Source organism: Saccostrea echinata, unplaced genomic scaffold (assembly GCF_033153115.1).
Source record: "Saccostrea echinata isolate AGI-Se365-2 ecotype Australia unplaced genomic scaffold, CSIRO_AGI_Sech_v1 ptg000016l, whole genome shotgun sequence".
Taxonomy (NCBI): domain Eukaryota; kingdom Metazoa; phylum Mollusca; class Bivalvia; order Ostreida; family Ostreidae; genus Saccostrea; species Saccostrea echinata.
This window is the reverse complement of record NW_026889765.1, coordinates 5,376,951-5,383,307: the sequence shown is the minus strand read 5'-3', so window position 1 is coordinate 5,383,307 and position 6,357 is coordinate 5,376,951.

Genomic DNA, 6,357 nt, shown 5'->3' with positions numbered 1-6,357 from the left:
CTGGAATTAATACTAACAGTTTACTCTGTACACGTAATTCTTAGGATTCGAACCCAAGCAATAAAATCCTGAGTGTCAATTTTTCATTTGAGACTACACGCTAATCACTCCGCTACATGCATACCGCTTATACCAAACATGTGATACATGTATGACCTTTGACTAAATGGACTTCAATAACGAAGGTTGTGCCATAAAAGTGTATTTTTAAGGTAAAGTGGGGTCTTTGCTCCATATGTTAACCGAAGAATGTACACTTTCACGCAAACTTTGAGTAAAATCTTTTTAAAGATGGAGCGAAGACCCCTCAATGCGTTTTAGTGTGAAGAATTGGTCATTTTTGCCCTCTTTGGTGTATGCATGCTAATCACAGGCACTTGTACACGTTTCGGTATAAATTTTTTAACCCATAGTATAATAATATATTATTATACTATGGGTTAAACAATTTATTACCGAAACAAGTGCCTGTGTACCTGTGATGCTATTTCATAGATGAATTATTTTAATCTTTGTGAGATTGTTGCGATTTGTGGAGATTTTACATCAAGTACTAATATACGTTAATGTTAAATGAAATATCAAAGAAAATTTGTCATAATTGCATATGAGACTTAATTAATGTTTTACTTTTTTATCTGTCGCACAATATAGGCATTTCGATCGCCTTGTTCTCCCATCTTCTTTATATAATGCATGCAATCTACTATTATATAGAGTGACTTGATTTCCTTCATATATTGTGTATACAACTCTCCTTACCACCTTACGAGGTGTCTGTTTCCTAAGACCGGGGGTGGGGTGGGGGTGTTATTGTGGGTATGGTCGTGGTCTTTCATTTGAACAAACTAGAATCTCCTAAACTAAAGAATGCTTTATGACAAGTTTGGTTAAAGAGGGTGTTGCAGTTCTTTTGTTATTTTCCCTCAAGTTGTAGCAGTTTAAAAAAAAAATTTAAATAACAGAAAACGGTCTTAAATTTTTTTCAGATACAACGGTATATACAGCACGTGCACAATGTAGAAAAATATTTAGAAATTTCATATCGACTTCCAATTTGCCATTAAATGAAGTGTAATTTAGTCACATAGCAAAATAAGTTAAGTTTTCTGTTTTTCAAATAGGGAATCCCCATTGTTCTGAAAAATTGCCTTCTTGAAACAGAATGAATTTGATATACACATAAAGAGACAGGATTTTTCTTCAAAACTGCCATTTCCCATTTTTTGTTTCAAAGAGGCATATTTTTGAAAATCACAAAAATCGAATAAAAATTATTATCTTTCCGAAATGCAAAATGTGCACATAAAATAGCACATGATACTTCACTGTCGGAGCTGGTCAAGTGCATGCATGGTAAATTTAAAGCGTGTGGACTCTATGCAAAGATTCATGAGAATGAGTTCGAATCCTGGAATGGCTGGTATATATATACATATTTTTTTCTTATACATGTATAATGGAAGTGTCATATTGTAATTTTTGAATTTACTACCACCCGGTAAATTCAAAAATTACAATATGACAGAAGTACAATGTAACATCTCTCTTGAGAGAGAAAGAGAGAGGGAGAGAATGTCAGAAAATTAATGGGTAATATTTTAAATGCTTGCAGAATTAAATTGTTTTCTTTGATATTGTGATCTAAAACTAATAAGATATATATTTAATGTTATTATTTAGTGGTGATGTCTTAAAACATAAAGTACTATCATTTTAAATAATTTAATTTTTTCATACGCATTTCGTTTCATTATTGATCTGTTAATTAGTGGAAATTAATGTCATATTTGACTTGAAACAACTAAATTGAAATGAATCAATGGAATTTCTTGGATATTGCATCAACAGCGTGAATTATTGGACACATTTTTATATATACTGAAAAATTAAATTAACGCACGCTGTCTATACAGTACATCTTTCAAAATGATGTGCGAGGTGCACTTGCCATTAATTGTGCTTTTTTATCGTTCTAACTTTTCTCGTGCAATCTGGCGAGAGTGACCAGAAAAAAAGTTTACTTACAGGTCGCCAGTCTATGTTGGGAAAAAAGTATATGCATGAAATAAACGTAAAATGTGAAATATTTTGTTATAACAAGCTGGACATACCCGTCGTATAAATAGAGGAAATTCAATGTTTTGTAGATGAATATGGAATTTATTTCACGGTGGGACAGGATTTTTTTTATGTTTTCACGAGTGCGAAGCACGAGTGAAAATATCAAAAAATCCTGTCTCACGAGTGAAATAAATTCCATATTCATCAACAAAACATTGAATTTTCTGTTTATTTAAATATTACATTTTCTTTGATTTTCCCTTTGCCTAGATGTTTTTTTCTTAACACAGTGTCATAGGCTTGACGTCATAGTTGAGCGGTTGAGACGTCCAATAGATAGTTTTCAGTAGGCCCAAATTAACAAGAGTTATCCCCCGTTGGCCGCCATATTGGAGGTCAACATGCTCATATTCCTTCATTATTCAACCAACTTTAACTTTTTATACTGGCCATTGTGGGGTAGGAAGCATTGTTTTTCTGAAAAATATACATTTGTTAAAGCCTCCTTTATTTCATTATTTTTATTCTATAAAGATTTTCCCCAAATATTTCTGCTACACCCTCTTAGATTTGGTAAGACAAAGAGGAAAAATTACCAGGTTGACCACCAAGATGACGGCCAAGGGAAATAACTCGGAGAGAAAATACACTGTACGTCATATGAAAACTATCTATAGAATAGAAGTTGTGTGATTGAAAACATTACATAGCATGGATTTTAGCAACATATTTGGGAAGAAATTTGCAGTTTTAGCTCTATCAAGATGCTTAGTTACTATCTCTATCTTACGACAGAACAGAAATTATTTTTTACTTACTTTGATATCCTTTCACACTGTGAGAGAATATCATTTTTGGTATCCTTTCACACTGTGAGAGAATATCACTTTTATTCAATAAATAAATCACAGTATTTCACTGTTGAAAATGTAATAAATAAAGTCATCTACGTAGCATTATCTCTAGTTAGAGATAACTCCTCATGCGTCGTGGGTATTTAAATGTCCTTCTCGATTTAGGGAATAATCGCAAGTTTCTGCAAAACCCTCTTTAGCATTGTTCTGCAGAAGAGGTCTAGGTCAAAGGTCAAGGTTGAAAGAAAACATTGTGTGTGAAATCCTTGTCCAGAGCATATTTTATATCCCCTTGGCACACTTTACCTAGAGAGTGCCTGTGGGCAGAGAGTGCGGAATTTTGGAATGATCTTAAGCCAATTTTGTAGATAAAAGATCAAGGTCAAAAAGCCTCTCTGTGTAAAATCCTTGTTCAGAACATATTTTTTTCTTTCCTTGGAGCAGTTTGGCTTAAACTTCACCCACAGAGTGCCCATAAGTACAGGGTATGCAATCATCTTGAGCCAATTTTGTATATGTCAAAGGTCAAGGTCAGGAAATCTTTTTTTGCAAAATCCTTGTCTGGAGTCTCTTTGGTGTCTTCGCACTTAGTCAATATTTCGAGAAAATACAGCAGTAAGTGGGAATGGGATGCAGGTGAACAAAAGAAATATATTAATTAAGGTAGGCTATATAGTCTGTTTTAAGATTATAATACACCGAATAAAATATTTTGTATAGCGAATATACCTGGTATATAATATGAATGGAATATTAATGTGATGTATTGAGTTTCTGTTCTGGTATAAATATATCTCTTTTAAATATTTGATAATGATATGCAAATTACAGAGTAATTTAATTAAAATTATTTTTAACTTCCAGGGCACACAAAATTCAGTTTGCTCTTATAGTAAATTCGCTATATCCGAGTTTGTAAATATCTGTAAAATTTTACTAAGAATTGTTAAGAATATTTTGTCAGGGATTGCAAAAAAAAAAAACTTCGCTATATCCGTAAATTCACTATATTCGTGTTCACACTAAACAAGTTTTACTAAGAATTATTGAGAATATTTTGTCGGGGATTGCAAAAAACTTCGCTATATCTGTAGATAGGTCAAATTCATTATTTGGGCTGTGTTGACCAAAGACCAAACTACTGAATGTTCCATGCTTTAGATAAATATTTTTAATCACAATTGATAATCATATTTTAGATATTGAAAATTGTTTCCAATATACACATTTTTGTATCAAACTTAATTCATTTCTTAATTAATTTTGAATATTTTTATCAATCTTTAATTTAAAAGAAATGTAGACATATTTAACCACATTTATATTTCTGGAATTTTGGTTGTTGTTGTTTTTTTTGTTTTTGTTTTTTTAATTTTTATCATATTTTTTTTACTTAAATTTTCATTTAGTTTATTTTTATACTATTTTTTAAGGTAGTAATTCTCAGGTAAAATACAAATCAAAAGCCTGAAAGGCTTCAATGACGTCGAAGAAGAAAAACAATTTCAAAAGATCATTTTGAATTTGAAGATAGCAATAAGTCAAGTGAGTGACTCAGGAAACGTAATAAAAAAATAGTTTAAACAAAATATCAAAATTACAGTCTGGGGCCTTATGTCATGGTCCGAATGGAGCAGGGTTCGAATTGACCAGATACCGTCGAATGTGTTCATGTCTTTCAGTCAGTTGAAGAACTATGAAGGATTTCATGAATTTATATAATATTTTTTTCTAATTGCCAATGTCAAAGCATTGTATTAGTGATTGCATCTAAACTACAACCAAGACTCTGTTCTGTTACAATTACGATCGAGTTACGATCGGGCGTGGTATACGGTATACCGGGAAATTGAGGAAATGGAGAAATACAGCAATACTGGTCAATATCATCGGTTTTCAGGATAGAGTTGGTTAGAAGATTGTATAAGTAAAGCTAAGATTTAGAAATTCAATCTTTTCAGTCTTGTAGTATTCGTGTTTATGTAATTTTGTAATTATTTTACCTCCTGTTGTGTTGTTTATGTTACACGGTTATCGTTCCGAAATGTTATTCATGTCATTCAACGCACCTTTCTGTAGAAATTCATCCGCAACAACCATCACGTTTTTCTTGTGTGAGAATAAAACATAATATTGTTGTTTTGCAATAGAATTAATTGCAGATATAATTGATGCAGTTTTATTTTCAAGCTATTATTCATTTTGAGCGTTTTCAAAGAAATTGGTTTATAGCTATTGCTACTTTCTATTGCGGATGCATCGACTGACACATTCGGTCGCGTACATATCCGGTCACGATTTCAACTGGGCGCTTGCTAGATGACGTTCGAGCTCCAAGAGCTCGACGTCATAAAAATACATGAAAAACAGACTAAATTCTGCTAATCACTCAGGTGTAAAAACCAAAATGCTGGCTACGTGGGAATTTGATTTTGTAAAATGTTGGCACTCCTTTGGGTACCATTTTTGTTGGAGTTTGACCTACGTTTGAAAAGTCAATACTCTTGAACACCTCGTGCTAGGGCTTTCATTCATATTTCAAAGATATTATTCCTTGTACCATTTCTTATGTATCATTATGATACATTTTTTACTTCATAAACTTGAGCTTGGAGTTTGACCTACTTGTGTCTGACCTGGCCATAATTTCTGAATGGTTGTTGCAAGGGTTTTCATATTTCACGTGTATTCCTTGTGATAAGACTTTTTTTTTTAATTGCACCATTAAGTGCATTTTTGATCTCTTGACCTTGGAGTTTGACTTGCATTTCAGTAACTTTAAGCTTCACCATAAGCTGCATGCCCTGTAGGGTCATCAGTGTTTCAGAAACACATATTGTTGTATTATAGTAACACCTCTTTGCTTGCCCGGTATTTTTTGGCTTCATTTAAATCGACTCTGTTATCTCTGATAATTTGCAAAATAATGTAAAAATTCACAGTTAGATCTGAACAATGCACAAATGCCATATAAAAGTACATAGAGGATATTCAATGTTTTGTAGATGAATATGGAATTTATTTCACGTGTGGGACAGGATTTTTTTTTTATATTTTCACGAGTGCGAAGCACGAATGAAAATATCAAAAAATCCTGTCTCACGAGTGAAATAAATTCCATATTCATCTACAAAACATGGAATTTTCTGTTTATTACATTTTCTTTGATTTTCCCTTTGCCTCTCAGTGTCTTTTTCTAACACAGTGTCGTAGGCCTGACGTCATAGTTGAGCGGTTGAGACGTCATAGCTTAGAAGTTGTGTGTCAGATTGAAAACATTACATAGCATGGACTTTAGCAACATATTCAGGAAGAAATATGCAGTTTTAGCTCTATCAAGATGCTTAGTTGCTATAGATCTTTATCTTATGACAGGCTAGAAATTATTTTTTTACTTAATTTGATATCCTTTCACACTGTGAGAGAATATCATTTTTGG